Below are 19667 nucleotides of genomic sequence, written 5' to 3' on the forward strand. Positions count from 1 at the left end.
CTAACCAAAAAAAAAAAAAGTGTGAGAATATGTGTGCTGGTTTAAATACATTATGTCCCCCAGAAAAAGACATATTCTTTGATGTAATCTTGTGGGGCAGACATATTAGAGGGGATTAAGTTGAACATTTGGATTAGGTTGTTTGCATGGAAATGCGCCCCACCCAACTGTAGGTGATAACTCTGATGAGATATTTCCATGGAGGTGTGGCCCCACCCATTCAGGGTGGGCCTTGGTCAGTGGAGCCATATAAATCAGCTGACAAACAGAAGGAACTCAGTGCAGCTGTGAGTGACGTTTTGAAGAGGAGCTACAGCCAAGAGAGACACTTTGAAGAATGCACAGGAGCTGAGAGAGGAGCTGCAGATGAGAGACAGTTTGAAGATGGCCATTGAAAGCAGACTCTTGCTCCAGAGAAGCTAAGAGAGGACAAACACCCCAAGAGCAACAGTGACATTTTTGAGGAGCTGAAGCCTAGAGAGGAACGTCCTGGGAGAAAGCCATTTTGAAACCAGAACTTTGGAGCCAACGCCAGCCATGTGCCTTCCCAGCTAATGGAGGTTTTCCCAACACCATTGGCCATCCTCCGGTGAGGGTACCCGATTGCTGATGTGTTGCCTTGGACGCTTTATGGCCTTAAGACTGTAACTGTGTGGCCAAATAAACCCCCTTTTTATAAAAGCCAATCCATCTCTGGTGTTTTGCATTCTGCAGCATTAGCAAACTAAAGCAGTTGTTGACACAAAGCAAAACCCATTTTGAAAGGGACATTGGGTCTGAGAAGTGTATGAAAGGAAATGTTACATACTTCCATGGTTCTATACATGATCCAAGGTTAAATATCAACATTTTACACTAAACACCCTACTCAGAATCATTAACCAGGTAACTAAATACACATGGTTAAATAAAAAGTCTAATGGAAGAATTTTGTTTTCCAGGGACTTTTCTCAGTTTCGAATCCACATCCAGAAATTTTTCTAGTTGCATGAATTGAAAAGGTGTTACAGGGAAACATTACACACTGTGCAGAACCCTACATCAAAAATTCAGACCCTGTGAAGGTATTTATGCAGATCACTTCTGAATATTTCAGCTTATGTAAAATTTGCCTTTTACTGATATTTTAAATGACATTGTCAATGGCCCTTCTACAAAAAAAGAAGTAGGAGCAATGCTATTTATTCTGAAAATACTGTATAGCACACAAGTATGCATACTAAAGCTTGAATGTGTCATTTCCCCCCCTTTTATTTATGTTCTGTTTATATGACAAACTGATTTCTGTTTGCTAATCAAAATAAGATCTAAATGGTTAATTGACACTGGATTGTTGGCAAATGCCACTTTCTCCTCACTCCTAGCCCCTGTACAACCTTAGAATGTCAGAGCTGGAAGTGTGATTCCCAGATGCCAGTCCATACCCAGGTTTACTCATGTCTGTAGTGAAATGAGAAGACAGGGGCAAGATAGCACATGTTCCATGAAGCTAAATATATTCATTTAGAAGAACTGTCTATTATTCTGATGTTTTTGTCCTTCCTGCTTTTTAAATGTTAAACCTCTTTCTTTCGTGAAATGTTGGCATATTAACCAGTAGGTTATTTTCTATTGTTTTCTCAAATGTTCTGAAGTGACAGAATTACAAGTTGGCAACCCTACATTGATCATACAAACTTCTGGATCATCAAATCCAAAAGTTTGGAAGCAATTCCTCTAATCCCATCCCCTCATTTTATAAATGAGAAGAGTGAGGCCCAGAGAGGAAAGTGCTTGTGGCACAGTTGATTAGCAGCTTTCCAGATACTGCGTATTTATAAAGAGTTGATCCGTTGCACATGGCATTTAGTTTTGTAACCAAGTAATGTCTTGAGGATGTAGATAAAAGCTTCCAGCATCCTGTATCCCTAGGGATGAGCATCCAGCCAGCATTTCACAGCCCGTTTAGACTCTGTAGGCAGTTTATCATCATCATCTCTCAGTGTCTAGACGAATAGCCGCTCCTTCCCATCCTAGACTAATTGCATTGACTCTTGGTTACTTTCATTATCTTGGGAGTAAAAAGGTCAACTATATCCAGAATTAACTTCTCTCCAGAATAGAGTGTCTGCCTGGTGTGTGAAAGGAAATACATGTTAAAACTGCATAGAATTTTCCTAATAAAGGTCTTTGGCACAAAATGTGTCCTCTGTCTGTTTGCCTGACTTCTGATATATTGACAAAGGCTCTATTAATGAGAAACCAACATAAAGTCTTTAAGAAAAGCTGTGATTTTGGAAAGTGGGTAGCTGTTGCATGTTGTGATCCTTTTGTGGCTATATGTGTTTTTTCCCCCTAGATTTTGATGTTTTATATCAATATGATGGGGAAATTATTGTTCTGGGTGGGTCCATGGCAATTTGAACAAAAGTGAGCTTTATTTTCTTATTTCTGACCTTAGACAGCCCAGAAGGTACACAGGACAGCTAAGCAAGTATGTAGCCGGCTTGGACAATACAGAATGCCCTTTGCTTGGGCTGCCAGGTTTGTACAAATATAATCATGACCCTTCTGTTCATGCTCATATATGAAGTTGAGTGCTGTTGCCCTGACCAGCATTTAGCAGTATGTTTCTGGCAGGCCAGTTGTGTATTGGGATATAAGAATTTTTTCTCATACAATTTGCTGTGCGATGACTCTCTCATTTCTTATTTCTTGCTTGGGGGAAATTTTCTTTGGCTTGGCTACTGCTCTGATACCACTTAATTTTATTACATTTTAAAGCAGAATTTATTTGCTAAAATGTTGGAGTTTTTTCCCAGAAAACTAGAAATTATAGTGAATTATGTACAATATGCCCAGCCTTTGAGTTGGTTGGGTTTATGCCTTGAAAAACTATCATAAAATAAATCTGGAAAATGTACTAAAAATTAGAAGGCAAAGAATATAGTCACTAAGTCCAAGTGAGTAATTAATTAATAGATTTCTTGCTTCCTGATGACAAATTCAGCGAAACCTTCTGGGGTGGTGTGTAAGGAAGCATGTGTTAGGCTTGTTTTTATAGGTACAGCCTGTACAACTCACTAGAACTTCTGGGGAAAGGGCAGCATGTTCTGGATAATCCAATCAATTAAATTCAGTGGGTGATGGGGAGTACTATAAGGGTAAGAGAGTCTAAGTTAATTAACTCTTCTATCTGTCTCTATAATCATTTCATTTTGGGGGGGAAAGTCTGAAAATGCATAGCATGTTGGTAGATGAAAACATACATTGTCCTCATTTTGAAAATAGATAAGGCTAGGTGAATGGCAAAAAGCAATGGAGGTTGGTATATTTAGGCATTATAGAAGGTAAAGTAGCACTTCTATATATAAGCAAACTTTGTAATGCTCCTGTTTAAAAAATCAGTTGCTGCTGCTGCTGTTGTTGCTGCTATCATTGTTGTTACTAATAGTTTTTAAGTGCTAACTCTGTACAGGCTCTTGTTTAAGTGCTTTACATGGCCCATCTTCAAGATGAGGCAATTGAAGGCCAGAAGTTCAAAAAAAAATCTTTGCCTATAAGTCACACAGTGTGAAGCTGTCTTCAGAACCTATTCTAGGTGACTGTGCTATGCTGCCCCCTCCCCATTTCTGGCCGTGATGGTGACTGCTTGATGCCATTTTGCCAGTAGAAAACATAATTTTAAAGTCTTCAAAGTAGAAGCGTTGATCCCTAGTTCTGATGAGCAATTATACTTTTTTTCCTTCCTGAATTGTTTTGGTTGTCAGCAGTAGTAGGAACCCACTTTAAAGGCTTGGCTGGGTTATTTAAAAGATGTATGATAAACTTCTCTTAAAATGAAAGGAGGTATGCTTAGAAATGGTAACAATGGTTAATGCCCATAAACACACCTTCAGAGGCTCTGCCAGGGGGAATTATGTTTCCAGCTATAGCTGCTTCCAGTGTGCTGGATGCTTGTATATTACTTTCCATTTTAGCAGTAAAATAGCTGCTTGAAATTGGGAGACGGGAAAGGGGAAGGAATAATTCAAATTCATGCTGGAAATGCTACATAATAAATTTTCTTTAAAGATATAATTTAATTTTTATCAACTTTAGTGAGGTACGGCTTATGTTTCATTAAATGCATATATTTAAAACATTCAGTTTGGTGTAATCATGGCCCAACGGAGATACGAAACATTTCCAGTGCCCCAGAAAGTTTCCTCAAGCACCTGTCCAGTCAGCCATCCCACCCTGCCCCCACACAACCACAGTTCTGTTTATTACTGTAGATGACTTTTATCCATTCTAGAATTTCATATAAATGGAATCATATAGTATGAACTCTTTTGTGTTTGGCTTCTTGGACCCAGTGTGTTTTTGAGATTCATCCATATTGTTGCGTGTATTAATAGCTTGTTTTGAGTAGTAAATCCATTGTATGGATATACTGGTTTGTTTATCCATTCACTTGTTTATTGACATCTTGTTTATTTCCAGCTTTGAGCTATAACAAATACATCTGCTATGAACATTCATGAACAAGTCTTTCTGTGGACATAGTCTTTTATTTCTTTTGGGAGTGGAATTGTTAGGTCATAGGATAGGCATATGCTTAACTTTATGACAAACTGCCAAATTTTTTCCAAAGTGGTTTCAGCATTTTACATTCTCACAAGCACTAATTTTAATTTATCAGTACTTGAGTTTTTTTTTTTTTTTTTAAAGTCCTTCTGTTGCTGTTTTAGACCCATTTTCAAAGACACTCAAGGCTCTCTGGATCTGAAAGCGAGATGTTTTCCTTTGTATAAACAAGACAGTAGCAAACTTTCTAATGAAGATCTTCTCAAGTTGCTCTCAGAATACAAGAAGTAAGTATATGGAGTTACTGCAGTAGATGAACATAAATAAATAAATTAGAAGTTTCTTAAAGTGATGAGTTGTATATGGGAGAAACTGAATGCTTAAAATTTTAACTTTGGACATAGAATAATCAATGCATTTAATAGTCATAATTTTAAAATCTAAAATGTTCTTATTTTATACCTAGGCCAGAGAAGACCAAATTGCAGATTATTCCTGGGCAGCTAAACATCACGGTAGAATGTATTCCCATGGATTTATCAAGTAAGAACTCACATTTTGCAAATAAACCTTAAGTACTGTGTCTGAATCTCATGTTTTTAAATTTTCAATCTTTTCTTATGGGTTTTTTTTTAAAATTAAAAGGTTTTTTTTTTAGAAAATTAGAGCAATTGTAAGTTTACAGAAAAATCATGCAGAAACTAAAGAGTTCTGATGTACTGGCACTCAACTCCCAATTTTCCCTGTTAACATTTTGCACAGCCGTGGTATCTTTGTTACAATTGATGAAACATTATTCTTAGAATTGTATTATTAACTGTAGTCTGTAGTTTACATTAGAGTTCACCCTCTGTGGTGTACAATTTTATTCTGGTAACGTGTGTCTTTTTATTGACATTTACAATGGTGATGGTTATGGAGCAGGAAGTGGCTTGAGTAAATTGGTTTTATCAGATTCTGTTTCATGTGTGATATATGATGTTGTGGCTTTGCCTCAGTCAGTTACTGCTGCTTTTTGCCTTGGATAAGTTTCTACTTCTGTCATCAATTTAGGGATCAAAAAGGACAGAGATTTCTTTTCTTGTGTAAGGGCAAGAATCTATAAAACCAGGAGAAAAATGGATAGAAGACACCAAAGAAGATTTACAAGAAATAAAATAAAATGTCTAGTAAATATGTGAAAAAAATGTTCACTCTCATAATCCCTGTAAGGCAAAATAAAACCAGATGCTTTTGCCCATCCATCAAATTTACGAAAACATCTAAAGTGAAACTTCCTAATGCTGGCTAGGTTTCAGCCAAGCACCATCACACATTATGAGTAGGAGTACAATTTGGCAATAGATATCCACAGATGTCCATAACAATTCCATAGATGTCCGTAACAGTTCTGAGATTCTATCTCGCCATTCATTCATCCACTGGATAAAAATTGGAGTAAACATTTATTGAATACCTATTGATGCTTTAAACTTACAGAGTTTAAAGTTGATATGGAATGATAGACAATAAATAAGAAATAAACAAATGAGTAATTTCAGCTTGTGATAGGGGAGGCCAGAGAATTAGCTCAGGAACTGATGGAGGAGAAGGAGCCAGCATGCAGTGATTGTGATATTCAAGCCTGAGTTCAGTACATGTATAAAGACCTCAGGGTAAACCCATCCCCAATGAAGATGGAGGAGTGAGAAGCTCCAGGCCCCCTTCCCACCACAGAAGCTTTGAACAACCAGCAAGAACTGGCAGAAACAGCTTTCACAAAGCTTCAGAAAGCTGTTAGAGGATTGCAGTAACTGGGCGAGCACCTAATCAAGAAAAGGCAACTTTAAAATTATAGAATCTCATGGCACCCTGGCTTGTCCCTCCCCCGGACCTCACCTGCCGGGCGTGGAGCTGTCCTGTGCTCTCAGTGTCGGTCTGTGGTGCCGATTCCAGAGGGAATAGAGGAACCTTAATGCACATACTGGTTCAATCTGTGTGTCAGTCTCTGTGCCAATCTGGTGGCAGCTCGAAGGACTGAACAGGACATTTGTTTCAGGCTTTCCATTCCATAATTTGCTCTGTGTGTAGAAGGCAGTTCACAGAACTCCTGTAGAGTGCTGTGGGAGAGCAGTCAAGTTGTAGCTGCCTGGGGCAAGGGATGGTTGGATGTGAGATATATATAGTTCAATATCTGGACCATGAGTAAACTGTTTCCTAGGGAAGAGGGAGCATTTGTATCCATGTAAATGGGGGAATTTCTATGGCCATGAACTCTTGCCCCAAGACAAGACATATGTGTAGAGAAAGGATCAGGGAGGTCCCTACACTTTGACCTTGAGCTCTTTTCTAAATTCATTGTATGGATAAGTTCTGAAGGAGAAGACTCATGCAGGCTAATATGTAAAGACCAGAAAAGGTGTCTTTTTTCTTATATATTTATTTATTTTTGTTAACTCCTGGCATATAGGTAGAATCTCTGTCATAATACTAGCTGGAAACAAGCTTAAGGAACAGATGGCTCAGAGTTCAAATTCCAGAGAAAACATATTAAAATATCAAAATTTCCATGTTTCTGTAAAGGACTACAAAATACACAAAGAAACAGGAAGCAATGACCATACAGAGGAGACAATTAAAGCATTAGAAAGCATCAGTGAGGAGGACCAGACTTGGGATATACCAGAAAAAGACAAAAAAAAAAAAAGGGTCCTAAATATGCTCAAAGAACTAACAGAAAACATAGACAAAGAACTAAAGGGCTTTAGGAAAAAAGATAAATGAACACAAAATTTAATAAAGAGAAAATATTTGAAAAGGGACCAAAAAGACCTGAAGAACACAATGACAGAAATAAAAACTTCCCTAGAGGATTTCAATAGCAGTTTGGTTTTAGCAGAAGAAAATCTGTGAACTTGAAGATAAGCACTGAACTGTATAGGTGAATGTGAATAAAAGAGGAAACTTCAGGATTTATGTATTACTAGAATAAAAATTAAAAGATAAAACAAGGGGCAGTACAGCACAGTGAACCCTATTGTGAATGATGGACTATAGTTAATAGTACAACTATTATGTTCTTTAATGAACTATGACAAATATACAACACTAACACAAGGGGGTAAAAATAGGGTGGTAAATGGGGAAAGAAACACCTACTGTAAATAATGGATGCTAGAACTATTTTAATAATCTTTCTCCAATTGTAACCAGGTAACCACTGTTAAAAAAACACAATTTATTTTTTTAAAATGCTGTCATTAATAGTAACACATGTTCTACACCAAAGCAAGGTGCTGGTGGTGGGGTGGTATACGGGAATCCTCTACTTTATGCGTGATTGTTTTGTAAACTCACAACTTCTCTAATAATAATAATAATAAAAGAAATAGTTAAGTCAAAGTAGCCTGGGCAAAGGATTTCCTACTCTAAGAAATACCTTAGAGCACACTGGTGGGGGAGGGGAGTCTATTTCAGAGCAAATAGAGGGAGCATTAGAATTCCTATAAACAGAATTCCTAAGGCCATGAGTAAGCCCAAGCCCAGGAGAGTTGCAGGCTCAGGAAAGACGGAGAGGACCCTTACTTCACATCCACCTCAGGATGATGATCTCCATAGGAAAGCTAAACTCTGAAAGAGAGCGCCAAGCATTAAATAGCAAATTTGCAAAGACTGGGAATGGTGGTTTGTGTTTTGGTTTATTTGCTTTTTGTTAGCTCCTGACACTCAAGGAAATCTATCACTAGCTGACTACAAACTTTAGGAACACTGAGCTCAGGGACTAAATGAAAGAGATATCACTTTAAAATGTTAAAATGTACAGTGCGCAATAAAAGATTACAAGACAAAGGAACAGGAAATGATGGCACTTACAAAGAAACACTGTAAAAACCAGAAATAATGAATGAAGACCAGACTTTGGATATATCAGAGACCTAAAAAATGATCCAGTATGCTCAGGATATAAAAGAAAACATGGATAAAGAACTAAAGGATATCAGGTACATAATGAATGAACAATATGAAAATCTCAATAAAGAGATAGAAATTTTAAAAGGAACCAAATAGAAATACTGGAGTTGATGATCAATATAACCGAAATGAAAAATACCCTAGAGGGTTTCAACAGGAGACTGGAGCTGGCAGAAGAAAGATCAGTGAACCTGAGCAACAGACAATTAAAAAGAGTCAGGCTGAGGAGTGGAAAGAAAAAAGAATAAAAAAATGTGAAGAGATCTTAAGAGAACTGTGGGGTACCATCATGCACACCAATATAGCCATTATGAGAATCCCAGAAGAATAAGAGAGAAGGGGGCAGAAGGAATATTTAAACAAATAATGACTGAAAATTTCCCAAATTTAAGAGAAGTCATGAATATGTACATTCAAGAATCCCAATGAACCCCAAACAGGATAAACTTGAAGAGAACCATGCCCAAACACATAGTGAAACTGTTGAATGCCAAGGACAAGGAAAGTGTTCTGAAATCTGCAAGAGAAAAGTGACATGATAATTGCAAGGGTGTTCCAATAAGATTAAGTGTTATTTTTCATCAGCAGCCATGGAGGCAAGAAAGCAGTATATTGAAATATAAAGGATGCTGAAAGAAAACAATTACCATCCCAAAATTTTATATCCCGTGAGCTTGTCTTTCAAAAAGGAGGGAGAGATTAAGACATTCCCAGGTAGACAAAAGCTGAGGGAGTCCATCATCACTAGACCTCCCCTACGAGCAATGCCAAAGGGAGTTATGTAGACTGAAAGGAAAGGACACTAGACAGTGGATTGAAACTACTTAAAGAAATGAAGACCTCCAATAAAGGCAACCATATGGTAATTATAAATGCCTTTTTTTTTGTTTTTTGGTATGTACCTCCACTTTTAACATCTTCTAGGTTCTAAAATGCAAATGCATACGATGTTACAAAATCCATAGTTTTGGAATACAACATATAAGGATATAATTGTAAACAAGTGCAACAAAAGAGTGGGATGGAGGGGTATAGGTACAGTGTATGTGTATGCTATTGACATTAAGTTGGTATTAAATAAACATAATTATTATAGATTAAGGATGTTAAATTTAAGCCCCATGGTACCTACAAAGAAAATATCTGAAAAATATTTACAAAATTTCAGAAGGAAATGAGAAGGGACTGAATGTGGTACACTACAAAAAAAATAAATATAAAAGGATTAATGGATGAATTGAGGGACAAAAAGGTGTAAGACTTACAAAGACTAAATACCAAAATGACAGAAGAAATTCCTGTGTTATCGGTAGTTACTTTAAATGGAAATGGATTAAACTCCCTAGTCAAAAGCCGGAGATTAGCAGAATGGGTTTAAAAAATAATGAATTATAACAGATGTTCCTCAGTAATATAAGAATAGAGTGGTATATGGGAAAAATACACCTAATATAAACTGTGTACTATAGTTAATAGTACAATTTTAATATTCTTACATCAGTTGTAACAAAGGTACCACACTAATGCAAAATGTCAATAATAAGAGGGTATATAGGAACACTGTATTTTTTACATGATTTTTCTGTAAACCTACAACATCTATAAATAAAAAAAATTTTTTTGAAAAGAACATGAGCAAACAATTCAGGGGAAGAAATATAAGTGTCCAGTATATATGTTAGATCAACAGGGGGTCAACCTTACCTTATGAAAGAAAGATTAATTAAAATTAGTTATTATTTTTCCTTGATCAAGATTGCAATTTTTTTTCTATCATCATACTTGTTATTGTCAAGGGTACAATGAAATGGGTACTCTCATATACTATTGGAATTCTAAATTGATACATTACACCAGAAATTAATTTGGCAATATATACCAAAAGCATTAAAGAGCTTATACTTTCCATTTTAATACCCCTTTGGACTGGCAGAAAATAAAAAGTCTGAATAGGAAAATTGATAGATAATATCTTCAAACAATAGAAGTCTATAATGGAGTAAAAATGAAAGAAGCATAGTTAAATATGTCAAAATAGATGAATCCAGAAAAATAATATTGATTGATAAAATCAAGTTGCAGAAGAATATGCACAGTATGATACCATTTTATAAAATTCAAAAACAAGCCAAGGTAAATAATATATTCTTCAGAAACACAAAGCAAAGCAATAGAAAAAGAAATCCCAGTAGTGGCTACTTATTAGGGAAAGCAGGGAGGTGAGCTTCAAATGTAGTGCAAATGTTTTCTGTTTCAGGTTGAGTGGTAGCTTCATGGTGTTTGTTTTATTATGATGATTAATAACTTGTATATTATACATTTCATATGCATAAAATATTTCATAATAAAAACTTATAAAGAGAAAAATAATCATGATGCAACTATTTGCTGTTTACATGAGCCTTACCTTAAATTCAAAAACACAGTAAAAGGGTGGAAAAAATATACCATGCAATAGTAACTAAGAGAACTGGAGTAGATATACTAATGCAAGATAAAATATACTTTTAAGTCAAAAACTGTTATGAGGGACAAAGACAGTCATTATTTACTGATAAAGGGGTCAATTCAACAAGAAGATGTAACTAATGGCAGAGCCATACTCTGGAATGCAAGTGTAGTTCCACATAAAATCAATTGATGTAATATACCACATTTAATGAAACAAAGGGATAAAAAACACATGATCATCTCAGTTGATCCAGGAAAGGCATTTGATAAAATTCAGCATCCTTTCTTGATAAAAAACACTCAGAACACTAGGAATAGATGGAAGCTTCCTCAACACGATAAAGGGCAAATGTAAAAACATCCACAGCTGATGTAATAACAGTGAGACTGAACATTTTTCCCCTAAGCTCAGAAACAAGACATAGATTCCTTCTTTCATCACTGTTCACCATTGTACTGGAAGTTCTAGCCTTGGTAATTGGGCAAGAAAAAGAAACAAAAAGCATCCAAGTAGAAAAGGAAGAAGTAAAACCAGCACTAGTTACAGATGACATGATCCTTTATATAAAAAATTCAGAAGAAAAAACAAGAAAGGTATTAGAGCTAATAAATGAATTCAGCAAAGTGGTTGGATACAAGATCAACAAACATGCATCAGCATTGTTCCCATACCTTAGTAATGAACAATCTGAAGAAATCAAGAAAAATTCTATTTACGATAGCAACTAAAAAAATCAAGTATTTAGGAATAAATTTAACCAAGGATATAAAGGACTTGTATATCGAAATCTACAAAACATTCCAAAAAGAAATCAAAGAAAAGCTGAATAAATGGGAGGTTATTTGGTGTTTATGAATTGGAAGACTCAATATTGTTAAGATGTCAATTCTACTCAATGTAGTTTACAGATTGAATGCAATTCCGATCAAAATTCCAACAGGCTTCTCTGCAGAAATGGAATAGCCAAACATGAAATTTATATGGAAGGGTAAGAGTCCTGAATAGACAAAACTATCTTGAAAAAGAAGAACGAAGCTGGAGGACTCACATTTCCTAATTTTAAAACATATTTCAAATCTACAATAATCAAAACAGCCTGGTATACTGGCACAAAGACAGATGTATAGACCATTGAAATAGAATGGCAAGTTCAGAAATAAACCCTTACATCTATGTCCAGTTGATTTTTGTCAAGGATGCCAAGGACACTCAATTGGGAAATAATTGTCCCTTCAACAAATAGTGTTGGGAAAACTGGGAATCCATATGCAAAGGAATGAAGGTGAACCCCTACCTCATGCCATATATGTAAAATAACTGAAAATGGATCAAAGACCTAAATAAAAGAACCAGAACTATAAAACTCCAAGAAGAAAATATAGAGAAGTCTCTTCAGAACCTTGTGTTAGGCAATGGTTCCTTAGACTTTTTTTTTTTTTGTATTTTGAATTTTATTAGAAACTTTCAAACAGTTTTCCAAAATGATCGAACCATTTCTTGTGTCCTTATCACATGGATTCACTGCCCTTCTTGATTGCCAGTCCTCAGTTTTCATTTTCTTCTCTCCATAAAACTGCCCTATGACTTCACACTAATTTGTATGCTGGGGCTGAGAGGGGCTGCACTGGTTCTCACCGGGGAAAGCAGATTCCAAAATGCCTCCAGCAAGCCAGCAAGGAACTGAGCCAGCAGACCCAAAGGACCCGAATCCTGCCACAACCATGTGAATGTGGGGCCTTCAGACCAGACCCACCTCTGGATGATGCCTTAATGCAGCCCTCGAAGGATCCTATTAGTCAGTGCCGGGATTCCTGACCACCAAAAATTGAAAGATGATAAATGCGTGATGTTTAAGCCACTGGGTTTTGGTGATATTGTCACATAGCAATAGATAACAGATAGCTTTGTAATACTGTTACAGAGCAATAGAGAACTAATGCACTTATGCAGACTCTTCTCTACATCCCTCAGAGAATGGTGCCTGAAACAAACAAATCACTGTGGCCACCATGGGGTGAAGGGGGGACTTCAAGTGGATTTCTGAAAAGGGCATAGGCTTTTTTTTTTTTTTAATCTTCATTTTATTGAGATATATTCACATACCACGCAGTCATACAAAACAAATCGTACTTTCGATTGTTTACAGTACCATTACATAGTGGTACATTCATCACCCAAATCAATCCCTGACACCTTCATTAGCACACACACAAAAATAACAAGAATAATAATTAGAGTGAAAAAGAGCAATTGAAGTAAAAAAGAACACTGGGTACCTTTGTCTGTTTGTTTCCTTCCCCTATTTTTCTACTTATTCATCCATAAACTAGACAAAGTGGAGTATGGTCCTTATGGCTTTCCCAATCCCATTGTCACCCCTCATAAGCTACATTTTTATACAACTGTCTTCGAGATTCATGGGTTCTGGGTTGTAGTTTGATAGTTTCAGGTATCCACCACCAGCTACCCCAATTCTTTAGAACCTAAAAAGGGTTGTCTAAAGTGTGCATAAGAGTGCCCACCAGACTGAACTCTCGGCTCCTTTTGGAATCTCTTTGCCACTGAAGCTTATTTCATTTCCTTTCACATCCCCCTTTTGGTCAAGAAGATGTTCTCCGTCCCACGATGCCAGGTCTACATTCCTCCCCGGGAGTCATATTCCACGTTGCCAGGGAGATTCACTCCCCTGGGTGTCTGCTCCCATGTAGGGGGGAGGGCAGTGATTTCACCTTTCAAGTTGGCTTAGCTAGAGAGACAGGGCCACATCTGAGCAACAAAGAAGCATTCAGGAGGAGGCTCTTAGGCACAACCATAGGGAGGCCTAGCCTCTCCTTTGCAGCAACCGTCTTCCCAAGGGTAAAACCTGTGGTAGAGGGCTTAACCCATCAAACCACCAGTCCCCTATGTCTGTGGTCATGTTAGCAACCATGGAGGTGGGGTAGGCGAATACCCCTGCATTCCCCACAGGCTCCTCAAGGGGGCACTACATCTTTTTTTTTTCCTTGTTTTTCTTTTCTTTTTTTTTTTTTTTTTAACTTTCCCTTCTTTTTTAAATCAACTGCATGAAAAAAAAGTTAAAAAGAAAACAAACATACAATAAAAGAACATTTCAAAGAGACCATAACAAGGGAGTAAGAAAAAGACAACTAACCTAAGATAACTGCTTAACTTCCAACATGTTCCTACTTTACCCCAAGAAAGTTACATAATATAGCAACATTTCTGTGAACTTGTTCCTACTATATCCATCAGAAATTAACAGACCATAGTCATTCCTGGGCATCCCCAGAACGTTCAATAGCTTATCTGTTCTTCTTGGATTATTGTTCCCCCTTCCTTAATTGCTCTCTATTGCTAGTTCCCCTACATTCTACATTAAAAACCATTTGTTTTACATTTTTCAAAGTTCACATTAGTGGTAGCATATAATATTTCTCTTTTTGTGCCTGGCTTATTTCGCTCAGCATTATGTCTTCAAGGTTCATCCATGTTGTCATATGTTTCACGAGATCGTTCCTTCTTAATGCCGCGTAGTATTCCATCGTGTGTATATACCACATTTTATTTATCCACTCATCTGTTGAAGGACATTTGGGTTGTTTCCATCTCTTGGCAATTGTGAATAATGCTGCTATGAACATTGGCGTGCAGATATCTGTTCGTGTCACTGCTTTCCAATCTTCCGGGTATATACCGAGAAGTGCAATCGCTGGATCGAATGGTAAATCTATATCTACTTTTCTAAGGAACTGCCAGACTGACTTCCAGAGTGGCTGAACCATTACACAGTCCCACCAACAATGAATAAGAGTCCCAATTTCTCCACATCCCCTCCAGCATTTGTAGTTTCCTGTTTGTTTAATGGCAGCCATTCTAACCGGTGTTAGATGGTATCTCATTGTGGTCTTAATTTGCATCTCTCTAATAGCTAGTGAAGCTGAATATTTTTTCATGTGTTGCTTGGCCATTTGTATTTTCTCTTCAGAGAACTGTCTTTTCATATCTTTTGCCCATTTTATAATTGGGCCGTCTGTACTACTGTCATTGAGTTGTAGGATTTCTTTATATATGCAAGATATCAGTCTTTTGTCAGATACATGGTTTCCAAAAATTTTTTCTCATTGAGTTGGCTGCCTCTTTACCTTTTTGAGAAATTCCTTTGAGGTGCAGAAACTTCTAAGCTTGAGGAGTTCCCATTTATCTATTTTCTCTTTTGTTGCTTGTGCTTTGGGTGTAAAGTCTAGGAAGTGGTTGCCTAATACAAGGTCTTGAAGATGTTTTCCTACATTATCTTCTAGGAGTTTTATGGTACTTTCTTTTATATTGAGATCTTTGGTCCATTTTGAGTTGATTTTTGTGTAGGGGGTGAGGTAGGGGTCCTCTTTCATTCTTTTGGATATGGATATTCAACTCTCCCAGCCCCATTTGTTGAAAAGACCATTATGACTCAGTTCAGTGACTTTGGGGGCCTTATCAAAGATCAGTCGGCCATAGATCTGAGGGTCTATCTCCGAATTCTCAATTCGATTCCATTGATCTATATGTCTATCTTTGTGCCAGTACCATGCTGTTTTGGCAACTGTGGCTTTATAATAAGCTTCAAAGTCAGGGAGTGTAAGTCCTCCCACTTCGTTTTTCTTTTTTAGAGTGTCTTTAGCAATTCGAGGCATCTTCCCTTTCCAAATAAATTTGATAACTAGCTTTTCCAAGTCTGCAAAGTAGGTTGTTGGAATTTTGATTGGGATTGCATTGAATCTGTAGATGAGTTTGGGTACAATTGACATCTTAATGACATTTAGCCTTCCTATCCATGAACATGGACTATTTTTCCATCTTTTAAGGTCCCCTCCTATTTCTTTTAGTAGAGTTATGTAGTTTTCTTTGTATAGGTCTTTTACATCTTTGGTTAAGTTTATTCCTAGGTACTTGATTTTTTTAGTTGCTATTGAAAATGGTATCTTTTTCTTGAGTGTCTCTTCAGTTTGTTCATTTCTAGCATATAGAAACATTACTGACTTATGTGCATTAACCTTGTATCCCGCTACTTTGCTAAATTTGTTTATTAGCTCTAGTAGCTGTATCGTCGATTTCTCAGGGTTTTCTAGATATAAGATCATATCATCTGCAAACAATGACAGTTTTACTTCTTCTTTTCCAATTTGGATGCCTTTTATTTCTTTGTCTTGCCGGATTGCCCTGGCTAGCACTTCCAGCACCATGTTGAATAACAGTGGTGACAGCGGGCATCCTTGTCTTGTTCCTGATCTTAGAGGGAAGGCTTTCAGTCTCTCACCATTGAGTACTATGCTGGCTGTGGGTTTTTCATATATGCTCTTTATCATGTTGAGGAAGTTTCCTTCAATTCCTACCTTTTGAAGTGTTTTTATCAAAAACGGATGTTGGATTTTGTCAAATGCTTTTTCAGCATCTATTGAGATGATCAATTGATTTTTCCCTTTTGACTTGTTAATGTGTTGTAATACATTAATTGATTTTCTTATGTTGAACCATCCTTGCATGCCTGGAATAAACCCCACTTGGTCATGGTGTATGATTTTTTTAATGTGTCTTTGGATTCGATTTGCAAGTATTTTGTTGAGGATTTTTGCATCTATATTCATTAGGGAGATTGGCCGGGAGTTTTCCTTTTTTGTAACATCTTTGCCTGGTTGTGGTATTAGATTGATGTTAGCTTCATAAAATGAGTTAGGTAGTGTTCCATTTTCTTGAATGTTTTGAAAGAGTTTGAGTAAGATTGGTGTCAGTTCTTTCTGGAAAGTTTGGTAGAATTCCCCTGTGAAGCCATCTGGCCCTGGGCATTGATTTGTGGGAAGATTTTTGATGACTAATTGGATCTCTTTGCTTGTGATGTGTTGGTTGAGGTCTTCTATTTCTTCTCTGGTCAGTCTAGGTTGTTCATATGTTTCCAGGAAATTGTCTATTTCCTCTACATTATCCAGTTTGTTGCCATACAGTTGTTCATAGTATCCTCTTATAATTTTTTTAATTTCTTCAGGATCTGCAGTTATGTCAGCTTTTTCATTCATTATTTTGTTTACATGGGTCTCCTCTCTTTTTTATTTTGTCAGTCTAGCTAGGGGCTTGTCAATCTTGTTGATCTTCTCAAAGAACCAACTTTGGTGATATTTATCCTCTCTATTGTTTTTTTGTTCTCTATGTCATTTATTTCTGCTTTAATCCTTGTTATTTCTTTTCTTGTACTTGGTTTAGGATTGGTTTGCTGTTCATTTTTTAGCTTCTTCAGTTGATCCATTAGTTTTTTGATTTTGGCTTTTTCTTCCTTTTTAATATATACGTTTAGTGCTATAAATTTCCCCCTTAGCACTGCTTTTGCTGCATCCCATAGGTTTTGGTATGTTGTGTTCTCATTGTCATTCGTCTCTATATATTTAGCAATTTCTCTTGCTATTTCTTCTTTAACCCACTGATTGTTTAGGAGTGTGTTGTTAAACCTCCAGGTATTTGTGAATTTTCTAAATCTCTGATGGTTATTGACTTCTAATTGTATTCCATTGCGGTCAGAGAATGTGCTTTGAATAATTTCAATCTTTTTAAATTTATTGAGGCTTGTTTTATGTCCCAGCATATGATCTATTCTGGAGAAAGTTCCATGAGCACTAGAAAAATATGTGTATCCTGGTGATTTGGGATGTAATGTCCTGTAGATGTCTGTTAAATCTAATTCATTTATCAGATTGTTTAGGTTTTCAATTTCCTTATTGGTCTTCTGTCTGGTTGATCTATCTATAGGAGAGAGTGATGTGTTGAAGTCTCCCACAATTATTGTGGAAACATTCATTGCTTCCTTTAGTTTTGCTACTGTTTCTCTCATGTATTTTGTGGCACGTTGATTGGGTGCATAGACATTTACGATTGTTATTTCTTCTTGCTGAATTGCCCCTTTTATTAGTATGTAGTGGCCTTCTTTGTCTCTCAAAACATCCCTGCATTTGAAGTCTATTTTATCTGAGATTAATATTGCTACACCTGCTTTCTTTTGGCTGTACCTTGCATGAAATATTTTTTTCCATCCTTTCACTTTCAGTTTCTTTGTGTCCCTGTGTCTAAGATGAGTCTCTTGTATGCAACATACTGATGGTTCATTTTTTTGATCCATTCTGCGAATCTATATGTTTTAATTGGGGAGTTTAATCCATTTACATTCAACGTTATAACCGTGAAGGCATTTCTTGAATCAGCCATCTTATCCTTTGGTTTATGTTTGTCATATTTTTCCCCTCTCTCTATTAATATCCTTTATTGTACCCATACCGAATCTCTTTAGTACTGAACCTTTCTCCAGGTCTCTCTGTCCTTTCTTTGTTTCTCTGTCTGTAGGGCTCCCTTTAGTATCTCCAGTAGGGCAGGTCTCTTGCTAGCAAATTCTCTCAGCATTTGTTTGTCTGTGAAAAATTTAAGCTCTCCCTCAAATTTGAAGGAGAGCTTTGCTGGATAAAGTATTCTTGGCTGGAAATTTTTCTCACTCAGAATTTTAAATATATCGTGCCTCTGCCTTCTCGCCTCCATGGTGGCTGCTGAGTAGTTACTACTTAGTCTTATGCTGTTTCCTTTGTATGTGGTGAATTGCTTTTCTCTTGCTGCTTTCAGAACTTGCTCCTTCTCTTCTGTGTTTGACAGTGTGATCAGTATATGTCTCGGAGTGGGTTTATTTGGATTTATTCTATTTTGGGTTCGCTGAGCATTTATGATTTGTGTATTTATTTTGTTTAGAAGATTTGGGAAGTTTTCCCCAACAATTTCTTTGAATACTCTTCCTATACCTTTACCCTTTTCTTCCCCTTCTGGGACACCAGTGAGTCTTATATTTGGACGTTTCATATGATCTATCATATCCCTGAGGTCCATTTCGATTTTTTCAATTTTTTTCCCCATTCTTTCTTTTATGCTTTCATTTTCCATTCTGTCATCTTCCAGGTCACTGATTCGTTGTTCAACTTCCTCTAGTCTTGTACTATGAGTGTCCAGAATCTTTTTAATTTGGTCAACAGTTTCTTTAATTTCCGTAAGATCATCCATTTTTTTATTTAGTCTTGCAATGTCTTCTTTATGCTCTTCTAGGGTCTTCTTGATTTCCTTTGTCTCCCATACTATGGTCTCGTTGTTCATCTTTAGTTCTTTGAGTAGCTGTTCTAGGTGCTGTGTCATTTCTGATCTTTTCATTTGGGTGCTTGGGCTTGGGTTTTCCATATTGTCTGGTTTTTTCATATGCTTTATAATTTTCTGTTGTTTTTGGCCTCATGGCATTTGCTGAACTTGATAGGGTTCTTTTAGGATTTGTAGACCAATTGAAGTCCTTATCTCTAATTTATCAGATCTACAGCTTCGCGGAGTACATTTTCTCTAACTAACCAGCAGGTGGCGTCCACGAGCCACCTGTTCTCCACAAGCCAGTTCTCCCCTGCTTAGCCTTTTTGGTGAGTGGGGGAGTGAGTCTTGTGGGGCCCAATTGGTGTACCAAGCTTGCGTGTGTAGTTGGTGTTGCCTGCCCTGTGTATGGGGCGTGTTTCTGGGCAGTCGGGGGGGGGGTGGCTCTAACAATCAAATCTCCCTGGTGATCCTAGAGTTTTAAAGCTGCTGCAATAGTCTAATCCTTCAGTTCAGTCCTGCCACAGTTTGTCTCTGCCACTGACCCACAAGTCCTTGGTATTGGCGTATGGCTCCTGAGACTTGCAAG

General features: G+C 37.0%; 1 long non-coding RNA gene across 1 annotated transcript; it reads left to right on the top strand.

The window, feature by feature from the left end:
* Nucleotides 1-971: 971 nt before the first annotated feature.
* On the top strand, nucleotides 972-4751 carry LOC119525951. The gene is made up of 3 exons (XR_005215043.1): nucleotides 972-1064; nucleotides 2441-2523; nucleotides 4713-4751. It is a non-coding gene; the product is annotated as an uncharacterized LOC119525951 (long non-coding RNA).
* The last annotated feature ends 14916 nt before the right edge of the window (nucleotides 4752-19667 follow it).

The sequence above is a fragment of the Choloepus didactylus genome (genome assembly GCF_015220235.1).
Source record: "Choloepus didactylus isolate mChoDid1 chromosome Y unlocalized genomic scaffold, mChoDid1.pri SUPER_Y_unloc2, whole genome shotgun sequence".
NCBI lineage: Eukaryota > Metazoa > Chordata > Mammalia > Pilosa > Megalonychidae > Choloepus > Choloepus didactylus.